Below are 20,656 nucleotides of genomic sequence, written 5' to 3' on the forward strand. Positions count from 1 at the left end.
GCACAAATGAGTTATCCATAATCACCAAAAATCTTGCAATCAGTCCAAATCTTGTCAAATTAATCTAGCATGCCAAATCTTAACTTAATTTGATCATATCTTTCTTAATATATCTAGAACAACTTAGAAATGTCAAAAACCACCCTATCATTGCCCCCCTAAACAGGTCCTAGGATTTTTTATTGTACCAAGATGTTCTAGAGATAGGACAAAGACTCAAAAGATGAATCCCTTAGATGTCAAAAGGACATGGACAATATTAACCAAGGTATCCTAAGGTTAAGAAGGTTTATGAAACATGACACATGTCCCACCATTGAAGAAGAACAAATAGGGGTAACCCAAGCTAATGGACTTAAAGAGGCACCCTCATCGAAAGAAAATAATGTAATAAGCGCAATAGGTGAGGTTGAGGCCTCATCCGACACATCACAAAATGTCATAGGGTTAGTATTAACTCCAATACTTTTCTCATCTGAGAGTCTCACCTCAACTCCAGCATTGAGGACGAGCCCATTATGGAAATGATTCTATAATAACAACTTGAGCTTCTAACTAGAAAGGACCATAAAAGAGAGGCACAGTGATCACTCGCCCATTTCAAGAGCCGAGTGAGGCATTCACTCTCACATTCAAATACTCTAGGGTATTACAGTCCGAAATAGAACCGTGATGCACAAATCCACATGATTTTTCAAAACTAGTCTTCTAAAAGACACTCGAACATAATGGGATCGAAGTCTTTCTCTCGATCCCAGTCTCTAGAATCATTGTCCAAGCATCAACAGGGACCTTGAGGTCGTGGAACCACAAACACTATAGTTTAAGGGTACTTTCTAAAAGCACACCACGCACCCAAACATTTTAACTCCCTAACACTAGGGAACTTAACCGACAATTCAATCCTATTAAAATGAAATTTTGATGAGCTAAGCAACCCAAGTAGGACTTGAAGGATTAGAAAGTCCGAATTCGAGATCCAAGATAATTACTTGTATCAAAGAACTATCAACCAAAATTTAAGTAAAAGCCTTGCAAAACCCACTTCAGAAAGATAACCATTAAACCCAATAGCTCTAGAAACACCTAAGAAGCGAAGGACATAATGGGAGCCGTTTGCCAGCCCCCGCATTGTCACCTAGCCTCACATGAATATAGGTGCATGTGTCTGACCCCAAAGAAGTGCGGTGTGTGCATGGATAAGGCGTGAGGTACGGTGCAATGGCAAACCAACAAATTGAAAGTTAAGAAATGATAATTATCTAGAGAGTTGGGTTCAGTTCAAGACGCTTTGAGGGATGGCGCTTTGAGATCGCGTCTTTGAATCATCATAGAAAGCCTTCCAATATCTGTCGGCCATTGGGGCACGTGAGCATATAAGTAATGGCAATTCGCCCATGGGAGTTAGACCTATGCCTTCATGACCCATAAACTTAGGGCATGGTTTGATTCCACTCCCTGACACATCTTTCCGTGTTAGGGGTCTATGAGTTACATGCTAGTGATAGCCTATGGTCCTATGTGGTCATTGTGGTTTGGTTCAGTTTAGTTAGGTTAGGGTTAACGTTAGTTAGTAGGTCCTACTTGGTTTAGGTTAGGTTGGGATTGAATGGGTCAAGTGGTTTTCGAAGGGTTCAAGCGAGCTAGGGTAAGTGGTTTGAGGGAGGGCGGGAGGGGGGGGGGAGAGAGGACTCTCCAAGTTAAAATGAAATACATCAACCATTTGAATTTTAAAGAGCTGGTAGTGAAAGTATGAAATTGGAAGTCCAAGGAAATTCTGAGTACTAGAGGCAATATCTCGTTATTCTCCAAGACATTGATTCGTTCAAAGAAGAACTCTTCTTTAGGATGCAATGCAAGACCTAAGATTGAAGATAAAAGATTACTTGGTGATTCCTTGACTCGTCCTAGCCAAGGTTGGTCTAGCTCATTAGTCACCGAAAGGGGTGCAAGAGGTTACACTGAAGACCCATGTTTTTTAAGGACCTTTTTCATAAATTTTTTTCTAAAAATGCTCCATTGTGTCATGAGCTTAAACCAGTTAACCTTGTTATTTTCAAAAGAATTTGGCCCTCTCAAAAATTTTCTAGTTTTCCATTTTAAAATTTTCAAATCTCCATTTTTCAAAAATTTTATGTATTGAGATTTCAAAAACCTTAATTTCTTTTTTAGAATTGTAACTTGCCACTACCCTTTATTTCAATAATTTTTTCCAAATTTTTTTTTAAGAAAAACTTTCTTAAAGTGCTTCAGAAGTAAAGGAGTTAAAGGGTTCCCTTGCAACTGTTTATTAGAGAAACAATTTAACATCAGGATATGAAGACATTCATGTTGTTGATGAAAGTCCGAATTCGAGATCCAAGATAATTACTTGTATCAAAGAACTAACAACCAAAATGTAAATAAAAGCCTTGCAAAACCCACTTCAGAAAGACAATCATTAAACCCAATAGCTCTAGAAACACCTTAGAAGCGAAGGACAAAATGGGAGCCGTTGGCCAGCCCCCACATTGTCACCTAGCCTCACATGCCTATATGTGCATGTGTCTGACCCAAAAGATGTGCGGTGTGTGCGTGGATAAGGCGTGAGGTGTGGTGCAATGGCAAACCAATAAATTAAAAGTTAAGAGATGAGAATTATCTAGAGACTTGGGTTCAGTTCAAGACGCTTTGAGCGATGGCGCTTTGAGATCTCGTCTTTGAATCATCATAGAAAGCCTTCCAATGTCTGTCGGCCATTGGGGCACGTGAGCATATAAGTAATGGTAATTCTCCCAAGGGGAGTTAGACTTATGCCTTCATGACCCATAAACTTGGGGCATGGTTTGATTCCACTCCCTGACACATCTTTCGGTGCTAGGGGTCTATGAGTCACGTGCTAGTGATAGCCTATGGTCCTATGTGGTCATTGTGGTTTGGTTCAGTTTCGTTAGGTTAGGGTTAAGGTTACTTAGTAGGTCCTACTTGGTTCAGGTTAAGTTGGGAATTAATGGGTCAAGTGGTTTGAGGAGGGTTCAAGCGAGCTAGGGCATGTAGGCCGCATGGGTCTTAAGGGGAGGGCGTGTAGGTTTGAGGAATTGGATAAGTTGGGTCGACTAGGGCTAGGTGTTATGAGTCAGCTTGGTGGGAGTGTTGGCAAGTAAGAATGGAGGAGGGTTGGTTAGAATCCGGTAGAATTTGGTTTATACCTCCCCTTTAAGTGGGGTGGAGGACAAGAGAAAAGGTGCTCGGTGTTAGCTAAAGCACATCGGAGGAGTCCACTGGCAAGGTCCGACATGGGAGTTAAGCCTGTTCAGGCACCACTTTAGAAGAGACTCCTTAAGAGCTATCCTAGGCTAAGTGGGTTAGATTGAAATAGGGAATATGGTAGGGTGTAGGATATGGGGTCTGCCGAAGTATGAAATGTAGAGTACGGTGGAGTATGGGGTGTGGGGTATGGTGGAGTATGAGGTGTGGAGAATGGTGTAGTATACAGTGTGGAGTATGGGGTATGAAGTATGATGGTTAGATTATGGAAATGTGGTTAGGTTAGGGTTGGGGTTTGTATAAAACCTTGGTCAAGTGTAGAGACTAAATGAAGGTAGGTTAGGGTTAGGTTAAGCTAACTAGATGATGGTTAACCTAGGGTTATGTTTGGGGTAAGGGGAAGAACTCTTTTGTACATAAGCTTTCTCTCCCCACTTTCAAAGTGATAGAATTTTATTAACTACAAAACAAAAAGTGTCCTCCTAGTTACATGAGTGATGTGTATTATATATAGCCTCCCCCTTTAAACAAGGGTGGATGCTCAAACTTTTAGAAAATTAAGTAAAAAAAAAAGGATGAAAAATACAACAAAATTCGGGTAAATGAAAAATTGACAAAAAATGACATCCACAATATCCAAAATTTATGATTAGGTCCTCAAAGAGGGCCACTTCCCATCCACATAGGATGGGGCATTATTTTCGACATCTCTGCCGGAGCAAGCAATCTAAAAAATATATACAGATTGTCCTGCTACGATCATTTTTATATATGATTTGCAAGGAACCATGAGGATTTTATGGAGTTTTTGGAAGTTTTGAGTTGTATGGTTTTCAATGGAAAGTTGAAAGGGACCTCATCACAAAAATTTTGCATAAAAAATTACATGAAGAGACTTCCGATTGGCTATGTTATGGTTCCGATAATTCGTTGAAAAACCAAAATCCTGCCCAATTTCGAGCCTCGGTTGGCCACCGATCCAAATCCCGATTGTTACTTTTCTTATGTCATTTTGAAGATAATCAAGTCATGATCAAAATGCATCAATTTAGCTCAAGTTGACAGTTGAATGTCGAGTTATGATAAAAAAAGCACTAAGAGCTCACGTAAACTGGTTTTTGCATGAACTTCAAAACTCACAAACTTCTCTCTAAGATTTCTTTCGATCCGACCAACAAACATGTGTGTAGACTATACCAAAATAACGTTCTCATCAAGGAGCACGACATGTCCAAATTTTAGTTTGATCCGACTAGCAAATTGTGAGATCCAAGGGCACAAAGTTTGCCAAATTTGAGGAAGTGTTGCAGGATTTTACTATATTTAGTAACTGGTAATCCTGAATAATAAGAAAACAATCTTTTTTCGAAAAGTAGGGCCTAGGACGGTATATTTAGCATGAATTTTAGGGGTTAAAGGTCTTTCGGCCTTATGAATTCATCTGTGATAGTTCTGAGACCATCTGAAGTCAAATTCTAGGAGTTTTTTTTAATGGTTTTTTTTTTTCCTTGTCCACTTGTAAACCCATGGTGTATAGAACTCATTTATCTAATCTTCCTCATTTCTCTTTGTTTCCATGTCCAATCGAGTAGAAATTTGGGGAGTATCTTTGGGGTAATAGGGCCCACCTTTGTGCTCTCTTTTTTTTTGGGTGAATCAGTGGAGATACAGGCCCTGACCCATTTTATTAAGAAGCCAAAAAAAAAAATTTATTTTGCATGAGCAGTCATACAAAATCTGGGGGACAAGCATGCCACAGAGTTGCTTCATTCATAGAGACTACTTCTTTAGCTAAAGAGTTCGTCGCTATATTAGCTTCTTCCTCTGGTTTAGAAGAGGTTACATAGGGGCTCTTCAAGGCCCAAGCTTTACTATGCACGGCTTCCATAGCTTTCTAATTAACATTTCTCTAGTTTAATTGAAAACTAATACCTAAGCCAAGGAAAAATACGCATTGGCTGATCATCACCTCTAAGCGTTAGTAGTTAATAGCCAAGAAAGTCAAGGAGAACCAATAATAACTGACCATTGAATTGAAGCATTGACAGTTAAGGGTTAGAACACCAACAATGACTGATTCTTGCCTCGAAGTAGCTGACTATTGTCACGAGGCGTTGGAAGTTAAGGATCAGAGTAACTAAACTAGGTGTTAAGAGTTCAAGTGAATAATTCTTTACTTTCTAAACTCTGATGTCTCAAGTATCTACTTTGTCATTTTTTTGGTGCTTGAAGAATAGGGAGTACCAAAAGGGGTCTACCTAAATTTTAGCTACGGGAATTTCCAGAAACCTACAACCCTAAACCATGGTGACCATAGTACTATACTAGCTATTTAACCCTAGTGCACCATGACCTTGAGTCCCTACCCTCCAGGAAATCTTTCAATCAATGCAAATGTAGTCAAATTATTCCAAACTATCAAATCTTATCTAAATCTGTTCGAAAGTATATGAATCTATCAAGAATAGCCTAGAAATTTTAGAAAACACCCAATCGCAACTCGTAAAGTAGGTCAGAATCTCACCAAACTACCACCAATGGGTGCGCACAAAGGCTGCATTTTATTCTATAAATTTTTAGCTAGGGATGGGTCAACAATGCAAAGCATGTTGCTGTCCTCCTGGGCCTCAATGATGAATATTGTGTGGCTATTATTTTTGGATTCCGTACTTTTTGGAAGTGCAATGACGCAATCTGGTGGTCGTCTATTGACTTTTTGAAACTTTTTTAATGACAGATATGACTGATCAAAGACCTTAGATTCTTAATTCTATTAGAATAGATGTTCTAGAGATAGGTTCTAGGATTTATATTCCTAATAGTTCTAGGAGCCAATTCAAGCCTTTATAAACCCTCTTCTAATGCCTTTTAGAGTATATCACATAACTCTAGGCCATAATAAACCCTCTTCTAATAATTTAAGTCATCCCTAACTTTAGACCTTCAAACCCTAGAAACCCTAGGTCCTTAAGTCCCCAATTCCCTAAAATTAAAGTAGCCATGAAACCCTAAAATAGCTACTGAAATTTGAAAACCAAAGCTTTAAGAAAATCATGCCCTAAGAAAATCCTAAATAAGAAAAAAAAACCTTAGGATGAACATGCTCTATGAAATCAAGCCTAAGGGAAAACACACCTTAGGTAACTTTGCAAATTCAAGCAAATTTCACTAAAGTTGAGAACGAAGATGCTGCAACTTCTAGTCGAATCTGGCCACCAACTTTCGGTCGCAGGTCAGGGGGTCTAGCTTCCAATTAAGTAAGTTCCTTCTTTTCTCTTTATTTTTTAATTTATTTTTCTTTATTTTCTTTATTTTTTTTTCTTTTAAAAATTTCTAGTTTTTTATGGTTTTTATTTGATTTCAAACTGGCCCTGTCAACAACATATTATAGGTCATGTTCTCGCATATCTATTTTGGCATATACTATAATTCAATGGATCATACTCTTTTCTACTGAGATTTAATTGATTAGTTTAAAGAATAACTCAAAGAGAATTTCATTTGAGATTCTCCCTAAATTTGATTGTAAATAAATAAATAATGAGAAAATTAAAAATAATAAATTATAATATTTGGAACCACCCTGATTTGGACTTGGATAGCCAATATGGCCAATCTAGAACCTTGACTCCCTTGGAGGATTTCAAGTTCCCTTATAGGTATTATGATCCATAAGGGAACCTCCTTGGTTTCAAATTTTGACATGGAATGGGGTTCCCCCCACTTCCTGATCTGAGTCAATATATTTTAAAATGTTAAACCCGTACAGGGGGCTTCGAGGGTGTTAGGTTAGCTAGAATCACAACCTTAGAGATTTTAGTACTAGACTAGATGAGATTAGGCATGAGAGCAGCTCGGATCGGGTCTTCCATCGGGAACCGGATTTGGATCCAAAAAGCACACATGGGATCTGAATCTAGATCCAATCCAAATCTAAAAAGTATACATGGGATCTGGATCCCATTGGATCCAAAAATAATTTTATATTATTTTATATCTATAAAATAATATAAAATCATATGTAACAAAAAATTCTATATAACATGTATGTATATTGTAAAATAATATATAGTATTTTAATAATTGGGTTGGATTCAAATCGGATCCACCTGTACCAGGATCCGATCCAAATTACTATTAAGATACAAATTTTGGATCCAGATCCAACCTAGTAGATCCAAATCTTGGATCCATAGTTGGATTAGGATAGGGTATGAAATTTAGCTTTCGGATCCAAACCGGGTAATTCTCAACCCTAAATGAGATGTCACTATATCACGGAGAGAACATGTACCATCGTACTTATTGCCCATAGAGATATCATTGCAATACTTGAGAAATTAGCATGAGTGGAGATTTGACATGTAAATATGGTAGTGTTTCAATTCTAAAAGGTTTTGCCCTTTTTACCAAATAAACAAAGAGATTTTACATAATTAAGAACCACATTTTATATAAGTGAACGATGAAATGTGGATTTTGAGGAGAGATGATTTATCATCATCATCATCATCATTATCATAGACTTTTTCAATCATTTGGGGTCTCGACTGCATGAGTCCTGGTCCTGCATTCTACTTTATCAAAGGGCATATTGATGCAAATAAGATAAGAAAATATTTTTTAGTTTTTATATGTTTTTAGGACTTAGAAAATATGTTGTGTGGATTTTTAGTTTTCTTTAGGGTTATTCTTGTCTTTTTAAGTTAAATAGATTTAAGGGGTAGAATTAAAAATTTAAATTTTTTTTTTTTAAATATGGATATGGATAGAGATTAGCATGGTTGAGTTGGTTAGGATATGTTAGACTTGCGTTTAATAGATAAGGAAGAGGTAGACTTTAGTGTGTTATTTTTATTTATTTATCTTTATAAGTTTATATTTAAAGGGAAGATGTCCCTTCTTTGTAGAGAGAGTATGGAGAATAAAGAAAGAGTTTATTCTTATGAAAAAATCTTGGGGTGGACTCCCTTACATATCTAGAGAAATTGTATAAACTCTCAAACTTTTATTTTCATTTTTATGTTTTTAGTTTATTAATTTTTTTATGTATAATTTGGTATCAGAGCCTTGAGGTTCTTGTTGATCACCAATAACTGCTAATTTAGTTAAGGAGCGTGTAGATCAAATATTCGAGATCAAAATTTGAGAGACTCAAAAAATACTTACATATAATGTATCAGTAAAGTAATGCAAAAAAATCTATAAGATTTATTTAGTAGATTGCAGTAGGAGATACAAGAATATAAAGAGATAGATCTAGATATAGAAGATGATGTTGATTACCCAAATGTGCAATAAATTTTGAAAATCAATTATGAAGAAGAAGATATGTATGATGCAATATTTGAAATCCATCCTTGTGAGTCTGAAGGATAAATTAAGATTAAGCTTGAGATCTTAGTGTTCTACTTCAAGTTGCACAAAAAGTAGTTGACGAATTGGTTTATTGAAGATAGTGTATGGAGAAGAATATTGGGACTGCATCATCGAATTTTTTAGAAGGCCTCTAAAAGATTTAAGTTTAACAAGCTTGAGGTCGACCTTGTCTCAACCATAAGAGAATGATACAAATAAAAAATAATTTTTAATTATTTTTATATTTTCTAGGACTTAGGAAATATGTTATTTGGATTTTTAGTTTTCTTGAGGGCTATTTTTATCATTTTAAGTTGTAGAGATTGAAGGGGGAGAATTTTGAAGTTTGTCTTTCTTTAAAAAAAAAAGATGGATATTGATAGGGATTAGTGTGGTTGAGTTGGTTAGGGTGTGGTTGAGTTGGTTAGGATATGTTAAACTTGTTTTTATTATAAGGGAGAGATGGAGTTTAGTTTGTTATTGTTATTTATTATTTTTTATAAGTTTGTATTTAAAGGAAAGATGTCCCTTCTTTATAGAGAGAGTAATTGGAGAATAAAGAAAGAGTTTGATCTGGTGAAAAGATCTTGGGGTGGACTCCTTTACAGACCTGTCGTCCCCACCGGACCCAAGAGGATTAGGCCCGAGCCCGTTGGAGGACCGTAGGGCATGGGGCCACGACCATAAGTTGCAAGTGCCACTATGTTGAAATGCGCTCAACACCTTGAAAAAAAAAAAATTTTCGGTATCAAGTCAACCACAAAAGAAACGAAAAATAAAACACAACGTATATAACCATAGTCTGCTGGACAAATAAGTCCCAAAACACATACAACAGTTCAAAATAGTACATATAGGTCCAAGGCACAAAAGGCCCAATATCAAGACATATTATCAAATCAAAATGGACTATATAGCCAGACGGCCAACCAAAATATTTACTACAAAATAGAGGTTCAACAAAAGGAGGGTAAGGGACCCCAAGCACAACCACCAAGACACGCCATTCTAATCACGACTGGTTATCACTTTACATGAAGGAAAAATTAATAGAGTGGGCCAGGTTTTATGCTTCATGCTTACAAATATTTTGTCATGAGAATAATCAGAGTTTTATGCAAGTCTTACAAAACATGGAATCATGTATCAAAGTCATATTTGAACAAATGTGTCATGCATGATTTATTTCATGGTGGAATAATAACTAATTAGATTAATTCGATATAATTGTGATAAGAAGTCGATCAAATCATTCAGGCATGAGCATCATAACAGATCAAAACATTTAGGCATGCATGTAACAAGCATAATCAAGATCAAGAGATACCAACTAACTTATGAAGTAGAAGCCTCAACCATCGGGCCAATCAAATTCTAATGCGTAGAGCCTCGACTATCACAACCAGGAGAGAAACACAACCAACGGGTAAATCCGTTGCATAGTAACTCACACATGCATACAACCTCGTTGTAATGTGTTTAAAAAATTGATACGCACTGGCCTTGCAAAATACAACCCTCTTGTGTGTCCTTCTGGCGAGAGGGCGCTACACTACCAAATGGGTCCCAATGAGAAGTGCCTAACATAAGTTTTGAGGGAACGACCACCCAAACATGCATACTCCTAACTCTCATCCTATCATAGAGAGCAGGGAAAAATCACAGCTACGAGCAGAAATATTTCATCAAATCATAGCAGAAGCATATCTCCATGCACACATATCTTATCACAAACATGTTACCATGCATAAATCATATAACAGAAGCATGTCTCCATGCACACATATCTTATCGAAAGCATGTTACTGTGTATAGATCATATAACAGAAGCATGTCTCCATGGACACATATCTTATCGAAAGCATGTTACCATGCCTAAATCATATAATAGAAGCATGTCTCCATGCATACATATCTTATCAGAATCATGTTACCATGCATAGATCATATAACAGAAGCATGTCTCCATGCACACATATCATATTGAAAGTATGTTACCAGTGTCATATCAAAATCATATTAGAAACATATTGTCATACACATATCACATAATAGAGGCATAGCATGAATAATTAATGGCATGTCACATACACATTATTATCAAGAGGTATATCACCTATTGACAAGAGTCACGCTTCTTATGCACACAAATCATATCAAAAGCATTTCATACATAATAAATATTGTTTCAGAGACGTGTCAGGTACAACAATTGGCATCTCACTTATGCATATGATTTTAGTATGCATGCCCCCCACACAATGATTACACACATGCACTCTCTCTCCTCTAACATACTCTCTCTCTTTATGCATGCTCATGCATACATTCTCTTTCCTCCTACATAATCACTTGAGTGTCATGTGGTACATGCATGCTTCCACCCCCATCATTATGTTCCCCATGCATGATAGATGTATGTATAAATGATCCCATGCATGACCCCATGACAACATTATAGCATGACATATAAATATATAACTACATGATGATATTAACATATGAACTATGATCACGTGAATGCATAATATATGTCATGACATGCATACTCACATTAATACATATGACTAACTACATGATGAGGTATTATACATACATAAGTTACATGACCCCTACCCATATGTCATCATGCTCCCCCATGCTTATATATATACCATCCATTCGCTCCCTCATGTGGCCCTCTTTTCTCCCTGTTGTTCTTCTTCTCTCACAGTCGTTAAACCCCACCAAGCCCATTAACCCCATAAGTCTTAAACCTTTGAAGCTTGAACCCAATCCACTTGAAGCTTGGCAACCAAAGTGGAGTTTGTAGAATATTTGATCTTGAAGATTTTGATTGGAGCAAAGTAAGTAGATTTAGTTTTTCATGATTTCATGCCTATGTTAATACATGTTTATTTGCTTAATTCAAATGTGAAATTCAAGTGCGTGTGTTGTGTGTATGTGTGAGTGTGGGTGCATGCTTACTAAAATTTTGTTAAAGGGTATTTTGATTCCCATAATTGTTGTCCCTATTTGAATGATTGTTATGGTACTTTAAACCTTGCATTAGACCATGAATCTTGGTGGGTCAATAGGATGTTGAATGTATTTTCACATGGAAAAGACTCGATGTTAATATCTCATGTAATTTTAAAGCTATTAACTATTTATAGAAGCATGTTTGATCTGTGAACTGAAAATCCAGGGATTTGACATGTGTCTGTGTGAAGCTTCTGACTGACCAAAATTTACTAGAATGAGATGAAACCACTTTGAAATGTTAGATAAATAAGTAACTGAAGAATAAAGAAAGAATTTGATCTTGTGAAAAGTTCTTGGGGTGGACGCCTTTGCAGACCTAGAGAGAAGATATAATATCTTAAACCCTTATTTTATTTTTTAGTAAATTATTTTCTCCATACATCACATACCATCAGTGAGGCCACAAGTCCCCATATCATTTCTTATTACTTTCAACAATATCCTTCTAGGCCTACCCCTTGCCTTTTTTGAGCCTTCTACTTGAACCAACTCGAACCTCTTAATAGGTTCTATGCTGGGTTTGCATACACATACCCCATCTAAGTCTACTTTATCTAATCTTATCATATATTGGAACCGCACCTATGTTCTCCCAAATGTAAACATTTCAAATTCTATCCCTTCTTGTCTCTCCACTTATCAATCTCTACATCCTCATCATATTGTTTCTTGATCGCCTAAAATTCCTCCCCATAAAGCAATGCTGGTCTCAAAGCAATCCTATAGAACTTCATCCTCAGTTTTATCGGTATGCGATGATCGCATAAACCTCTAGTTGAACATCAGTTTTCCTACCAAGTTATAATCTTATGTGCAACATCTTTCTAGATTATTGATCCAAGATATCAAAAATGCACTCTTTTTGATATTTCTTGGCTGTCAATCTTAACTACTTCCTCGTCCCTACTCAGATTATTGCTAAACTTGCATTCCATATACATTGTCCTAGTCCAGAAAATTTTAAAACCTTTAGATTATAGAGCATTATTCCACAGTTCTAACTTTGTGTTGACACCACTCGGGTTTCATCTATCAAAACTATGTCATCCATGAACATCATACATCACGATACATCTTGTAGGTTCCTGGTTAATTGTTCATGACTAAGATAAAGAGTTATGGGCTCAACGCTGACCTTTGATGTAGGCCTATTGTCACTGAAACTTACTCGTCTCTCTACTAGTTGTTCACACACTAGTTAGCGCTTCATCGTATATATTTCTTATCAAGTTGCTATAGTATCAAGAGGCTCATTTTTTTTCAACACCCACCAAATTAAATCTTGAGGTTCTCTATCATAAGCTTTCTCTTGATAAATAAAGATCATGTGGAGGTATTTTCCCTTCCCCTAAACTTCTCAATCAGTTGCCTAAGTAGAAAACTAGCCTCAATTGTTGACCTATATGGCATAAAACTTAATTGATTTTCTAATACACTCATTTCATGCCATGGTAATTGCTCAATGATTTCCCCCACAACTTCATAGTGTGGCTCATAAGTTTTGATCCCTCGATAGTTTGCATAATTTTGTATATCCTATTTGTTCTTGTAAATAGGTATTACCATACTTTTTCTCCATTCATCTAGCATTTTCTTCGTTCTCAACAACTTGTTGAACAACTAGGTCAACCAGTCAATGTCATTGTCCTATATGCACTTCTAAACCTCTATCGACATACCATCTTATCTTAAAGCCATTCCTATTTTCATCTTCTTCAAAGCTTCTTTTACTTCTGACATCTTAATCCTACCAATGTATCTATGACCTCTGCCCTCATTTATGTAAATAGTTAATTCTACTATGATACTCCCACAATGTTCATCATTTAGTAATTTTTTAACATAAACTCTCCACTTTTTGTACTTACCCAAAAAAAGTTTTATACTTACCCGAAAAAACCTCTCCACTTTTTGTTGACCTCTTCATCCTTCACCAAGACTATTTGATCATCGCTCGTAATGCATTTAATATGGTCAAGATCTCTACATTTTCTCTCTCTCATTTTTACTAATTTGAAGACAAGGATTGATTCTTTCATTTCTCATCTGCTTCTTCCATCTCTCAAGATCAAATGAGTGATGCGCCAACGAGAATGGATGTTAAGGATGTAACTTTTGTTAAAGGAAAAAAGGAGAGAGATAATTTGCATTGAGGACCAGAGAAACATCAGGGGTGTCTTAAAACTCGATCGAGTGGATTGAGATTCGACTAGGTTTTTTTGGCATCAACACCTTACCAAGACAAGTTTCTTTTAGATAAAATTGGTTTCTTAAAATTCAACTAAAAAATTTAAATTTTTGTCAATAAATCATGAAGAAATGATTAACAAATATGATCTAATATAATTTTATATTTTTTGTCATGATTTGTAAATTTTCTTATTCATCATCATCATCTAAGCCTTATCCTAACTATTTGGAGTCAGCTATATGGATCTTGTTCCGCCATTCTAGTCTATCAAGGTTCATAGTCTCAATCAGATTTTAAGTCACCATATCTCTTCTCATTATGTCCATCAATGTCCTTTTGGCCCTTCTCCTTGCCCTTTTAGAGCATTTCATTTGAGCCAAATCATCCCTCCTACTAATGTTGTATTAGGTCTGCACTACAAATGGCTAGACCACCTAAGTTTACTTTCCCTCATCATCTATTGGAGCTACCCCTAAGTTCCCTCTAATGTATTCATTTCAAGGTCTATCCTTTATTACTCGTCCGTCTCAACATAATGATCTCAACTATACTCATCTTATGGATATGTTGTTTTTTTGGCCACCCAACATTCCATCCCATAAAGCATGGCTAGTCTTATAACTATCCTACATAACTTCTCATTTAGTTTTATTGGTATGCGATGATTACATAAAATACCGGATGAAGATCTCCACTTCGCGCACCTAGCTCTAATTCTATACGCGATATCTTTCTTAATCTCTCAAATTGATAAATTTTCTTATTATATTCACTAATTTTCTATATATTTTTTGAATTGTTTCGAGCATTACCCTTGTGTATCTTTTTTTTCTTTTTCTTTTTTTTTTCATATTTTATAACATTTTAATGATATTTAGAACTCATTTTATTTTTATCAATTTTTAATTGCATTTGATAAATGTTTTTTGAATTTTTGTTGTTTATTTGGAGCCCTTTTAGTGCTCGTGCAAAGCTTGGGTGAGTCCAATCAAACTCACTTGAGTTCTTGGCTCTGGCAAGGGCGGAGTCTGGAGCCAAGTTTGTTAATATTGGTTTGGAGTTTTGACAAGGGTGGATTTTTTGGTGCACAACTGACACACGTACTTAGAAGACGATGTATCTTTTTGAGCATCGATCTTCAAACTAAGTTTTCATCTGTTCATAATTTTGACCACCACAACTACAAATCGAGAACAATTTGAAGTAGTTCATTTTAGTTTTCTAAGAATCATTTCTCTTTTATTTTATCATGGATTTGAAAGGGAAACATAACACCAATGACTTAGAATCATAGTTAGCAAGTTGGGGAATAATAATATATCAACAAACCAAAATATCTATAATAAATTTATTTTATTCTAAAAAGTCGGATTAAAAAATCAGGTAAAAATACAATTGCCAAAAAATGAGGTGAGTTATAGAATCGTGAATATTTCAGATATGGCCAAAAAAAAATGGAGTGAAAAAATCAAATGTGTAAAGATGACATTATATAGGATAATGATTTGTAATTCTTTTATAAATACATTAAAGCCATTAAACAATAATTTTATGGCCTTAACTAGTGTTATCTAGGTAACACTTGACAATTTATTATCTAAAATTTCAATAAATCCAACAACAATGCTTATTCTATTGTTGTAACATAAACTATATCATATATTTATTGCGAGCGTAAAATGAAACAACAACAATAATATTAAATAGGGAAATTATCAGAAATACTTTAATTTTCGCCTAATTAGAAAAAAACCCTCAACTTTCATGAACCTTGTCCATACCCTTTTTCTTCAATTTTGATTTTTTTTTTACCAAAATAACCTTTACGATAGTCGTATTACCGTAATGACTACCGCGTTACGGTACTTTAAGTACTGTAATGACCAGGCTAAACATTACAGTACTTTAAGAATTATAATGCTAAAATGTAGCAAACGAGGAAGAAAAAGACCCAATAAGCATTATGGTTTTTAAAGTATTGTAATGTTTAGTCTGGTTATTATTGTATTTAAAGTATCGTAATGCTTAATTTGGTCATTATGGTGCTTTAAGTACCATAATGCGGTAGTCATTACAGTAATATGACTATCATAATGGCTATTTTGATTAAAAAAAAGTCAAAATTGAAGAAAAAGAGTATGGACGAAGTTTATGAAGGTTGAGAGTTTTCTTTCTAATTAGATGAAAATTAAGGCATATTTCTGATAATTTCTTTATTGAATGAAATAACTATGTTAGTAAATAACAAGAACTGTAAACTAAGGTATAGATTATTGTTCAAAGAAAAAAAAAAAAAACCTCTCAATATATGATTTTAGTTGACCAAAACTTAAAACAAAGGCCAAAATATGTAAAATAGTGGTCCATCCAAAATACTTTGTTCTATACACAAATGAAATAAAAAATAAAAAATAAAAAAATGAAATAAAAATAAAAAAAAGTAATAAAATGCCTAAACAAATTCAAATCTCACATTGAACTCCTATCCGCTTAAATCTTTAGTATCATTGAATCTCTTTCTTGCTCGTTATAAGGATGCTCTAGGTTTAAAGAAAACAAAAAAAGATTTTTCATTGGGTGGTTTTTCTTCTATTTCTACCTATTATTTTGATATATAAGATTGTTTTGATATCTTATTTTTTTTGGAGATTATATTCATTGGATTTATTCGTACACTTCTCTAAAGGGAACTTATTGACGGAATTTTTTTTGGAATTTTTTTGTTATGTTAAGATTTTTAATTTACTCCCACTGTTAATGTGCTTATCTTTCGACTAAAATTCTATAATATTAAGTGAATGAAGAAATAAAGTTATAGGGGAGAAGTTTTTTTGAAAAAAATAATAATACAGATTTAAATCAATTCTATTAAAAAATGCAATTTTTTGAATATCTTTTGAAAATTAAGAAGTTTTTAACTGATTTCAAAAAATGAGAGATTTTTTTAAAATGTCGTATTTTAAAATGCTTGCTATGCTTAGAATGCGTTTGAGATCCTAAATTGATATCTACAATAAAAATTCATTGAAGGAGAAGGGCATGCACTGGAATGGACCCATCGGGGAAGGCAAGGTGGAAATTTTCCTTAGGGAGATGGTGGGGATAGATTTTCCAAAAATGGGAATCAAAGTGGTGTGGGGGCAACGGGGCCGCACCTCGTATTAAAAGCCACGAGAGAGTGTCAGCCTGGGGTCCCCACTTGAGAGGACGACACGTCACTGCCCATTACACATCTCTCTCTCTCTAACATATCCTCCTGTGTGTGTGCTGCAAAATTTGCCAATAATGGAAGCAAGACGAGGCTCGGGTCTCACCCTTCATTACCACAACTGGAAGGGGAGACACAAGACAAATTTGCCCTTGCTCCTACGATGCTTGACCACCACTTCTTATCATCATCATTATTATTATTATTATTATTATTATTATAACCAACCTATCATTTAACCCTATTCCAGGAAAAGGAAAGGACAATTAAGGGCTTGGTTCTTTGGGTCGATAAAAAATTGTATTCATTGCCTTCTCGTTCTCCTCAACTTGAGCCTCTTTTGTTTATTTATTTTCTTGCATTATTCAAGTACCTACCCAAGTCACATGTTACCCTTTTTTTTCTTTTTTTTTTCTTTTTCTTTTTTTTTTCTTTTTTTTTTTTAAATAAAAAAGTGTAAATACCCCTAATGTATTTGCCATAAGGGGAAATTTTCAATGGGGGTTGCATTACCCAAGCCGTCTGATATCGGTCTCCCCAGCCGTCAGATGTTAAAAAGCGGCTTTTCTGGTGATGTTATTGCGTTGGATGAAAGTTAGATCTTGCATGGTATACAAAGCATTCACCTAAAATAGAAGAGAAATCATTAAAAAGATTCCTTGAATTTTTGGATATTACTAACATATACCAAAATCTTCCATTACTTACAATCATACCCAATTTCCCCACATTTTTTGTTTAATGACTATATTGCCCGCTGTCATGGATTGGGTACATCCTTCGCACTAAAAAAACACCACGGATCTCCTAGAACCACGAAGGTTGTTTAAACTGACACTCCCAAGCGCCACGGATCTTGCAAGTCCATGGTGGTGCCGTGTCAAAGGTACTGTCAAGCCTCCTGGACTTTGGAGGAGCCTTTGATATTGCCACATACTTAGCAGGTCCATGGGGCTCCATTATGGACCAAACAGGTCTATGGAGGCCCGTGACGATTTTAGATCCATGATGGCGCATTAGGCATTGCCATAGATCTAGTAGGTCTATTGCAGGTCTTGCCACATATCTAACAGATCCATAGGATTTTTCCGTTATGGTATTAGGTCCATGATAGTGCATTAGCCACCATCATAGACTTAGTAGGTCCGCTGCGTTTCCATCACGAACTAGATAGGTCGTGATGGTGCCTTAGGCACCCTCCAACTCTTAAAAAACCTTTGGCATCCCCACTGTTGTATGAGAACCATTGCGCTTTGTAGCACAATGGATGTATCAAATATGTGATGAGGGAAATATAGTAGTTAAGCAAAAAATCACGGAAAATGGGTATGAGTATAGATCAGAGGAGATTTTAGTATATTAGGAATATCCAAAAAGTTGAGGGTTGGAGCCTTAGGTTCATCTTCCAAATTCACACACATTGAATGGGACTTGTGTATGGGCAGGCAATGGGATGGGCGGCCGGCCGAGCCCGGACAACAACGTTGAATACATAGGCCTGAGCCACAAATTGTGGCCCAATGGGTGAGCTAGGGCTAGTGCGGCCTTATTCGGTTAGGCCTGGCCCTCTTTTTTTTTTGCTTATTTTTTTTATTTTTTTTCATTTATTTTTGACCTAGCTTGAGCTGGTGCAGTCCTTTGGGACAAGGGCTGGGGTTCGAACCAAGGCCGGTCCGTTGCCTCCCTTGACGCAAGGTCTATATACAATGCCTTTTCAGATGGGGTGAAGTGGAACAAGGGCACATCGCTTCTAGTCCGGGCGCTCATGACAAGGAAATTGGGCATGGGGCAGGGTGCGTCTCTCGATAATTTACCGAGACCGTAGGGACGCTTCGGCCCCTCAAAATCTTGGTGGAGATATTGTTGCTTATGGGCGTTCGTCAGTTTCCCTGAAAAGGCAACATATGCCATTAAAAAAACCCAACCCATGAAAACTAGATAGGAAAGGAGGATGGAAGATGACTCATTATTTTTATCTGTTAGATTAGAAAAAGATTTATGTGAGATAGACGAGGAGAGCAGCAACCAACCGATCAAAAAATAATGTTACTCAATAAAGTAATCGCAATAAAAGGCAGGGAAGAGCGAGAGATATATAGTTTAGGAGGTTTTAGGTGAAGACAAGGGTGTTGAGATCCTGAGAGATCTGGGCTGGGCGCACATGATTGGGGTGGGTGGGTCGGTCAGCCCCCTTTGTGTGGAGGAGGAATTCCCAAGCGATTGATGTGCTCCCTCCTGCTGCCCCCATCTTCTGACTTGACCCTTTGCTCCGGATTTGTCCACTCTCTCTCTCTATCTCTTTCCACATTTATGCTTGGCCCCATCGATCTGCACGTATTCCCATGTTTTATACTTTTTTAACCAATGTGACACATATGTGGATGTTCTCCTTCTCTTTAAGTGGGCAAAGAGAACCAACGTGATTCATGTAGCCCTTGCCCCCTTTCCCCCAAACCGACCAATTAAACTAAGCTTTTTGGTGGCTTGGGGTTCAAAGCCTTTCCTAGGAGAATGAATGATTTGATCTTGGGGCATGGCATATATCGTATATACAATATCTTTTCCTCCCCTGCCTATCCCCTCCCACCTACGTCAAAATTTTTAATTTCTTTTGTTATGGTTATTCAACTCTTTGCTTTTATTTTTTTTTTATGCTTTCGCTTTTGAGTTTTGTGTTGGATATTCGGTTTCATGTGGTTCCCTTCCTTTTCCTTAACTCCTTTTTCTTGGTATGCCTTTTTCTGCAAGTTGTCTTGCCCTACTTTTCCTCCTCACCTAGGACTTGATGGTCCCAACCTTATTGGAAATTGAAGGAGGGGGACCATTTCAACTAACTAGGGTTCTTCTTTTTATGTTATAAGGCCCTCGTTACTACACCTCTCTACTGCTCTCACCATCCGCATATATGCCCTGCCCTCAACTTGTTGATTGGATCTTTCTATAAAATTGGCATGCCCAACCGGTGGCTCTCCGATTTCCTCCCTAACTCAAACTGGTTGGTGCTCACAACTAAAACGACGGGGGATGACGAAATGGACAAAGGAAGCGACAAACTAAGAGTTATGACATTATAGAAAAGGAAATGAAAAGGGAAAATTTAGACACACAACAATGTCGCAATATCAAATAGGAAAGAGAGTGTACTATGGAAGTCAAAAATTAATTTGTCAGGCCAATAACATAAATATGGAAGAGAGAGAGGGGTATGGGGTTGGATCATCGGTGGTTAGGGGTGGCAATAGTTCGGGTATGGTCTGGGTTAACCAACTAGGTGTCACATGGATTGGGACCCGACTCGGAACATGGTCCCAACATGAAAATCGGGTTCCAAGTCATTTGGACCTATAGTACAATCTGACCTAGACCTAGGTCGGGTCCAAGTCACTTGGACCTGAACCAGGTTGTAAACATATTTTACAATGGGTGGGGTTCGGTTGGGCCCACTAGACCCAACCCCAATAAGAATCGTTGGACCAGACTGTAACCTACCGTTTTCCGGCCCATGTCATTTGGACCGGGACCGAACCCTATTGGGATCAACCCGACCTTATTGCCACCTCTATCGGTGGTTGCGGGTAGGTGGCAATGGGTTGGTTATTGGCCGGGTCCGACTTGACCTTGACCCAGAC

At 36.7% G+C, this 20,656-nt stretch overlaps 2 long non-coding RNA genes across 2 annotated transcripts; one reads left to right on the plus strand and one right to left on the minus strand.

Moving 5' to 3' along the window:
* Positions 1-17,676: 17,676 nt before the first annotated feature.
* LOC148779164 (uncharacterized) lies at positions 17,677-19,717 on the minus strand. Its single transcript, XR_016046742.1, has 2 exons — positions 19,058-19,717; positions 17,677-18,916 (listed from the first exon to the last, which is right to left on the minus strand). It is a non-coding gene; the product is annotated as an uncharacterized LOC148779164 (long non-coding RNA).
* Positions 18,007-19,999, plus strand: LOC148779165 (uncharacterized). Its single transcript, XR_016046743.1, has 2 exons — positions 18,007-18,551; positions 18,746-19,999. It is a non-coding gene; the product is annotated as an uncharacterized LOC148779165 (long non-coding RNA).
* Positions 20,000-20,656: the final 657 nt, after the last annotated feature.

Source organism: Amborella trichopoda, chromosome 13 (genome assembly GCF_054954075.1).
Source record: "Amborella trichopoda isolate Santa Cruz 75 chromosome 13, AtrichopodaSantaCruz75HAP2 v2.0, whole genome shotgun sequence".
Lineage (NCBI taxonomy): Eukaryota > Viridiplantae > Streptophyta > Magnoliopsida > Amborellales > Amborellaceae > Amborella > Amborella trichopoda.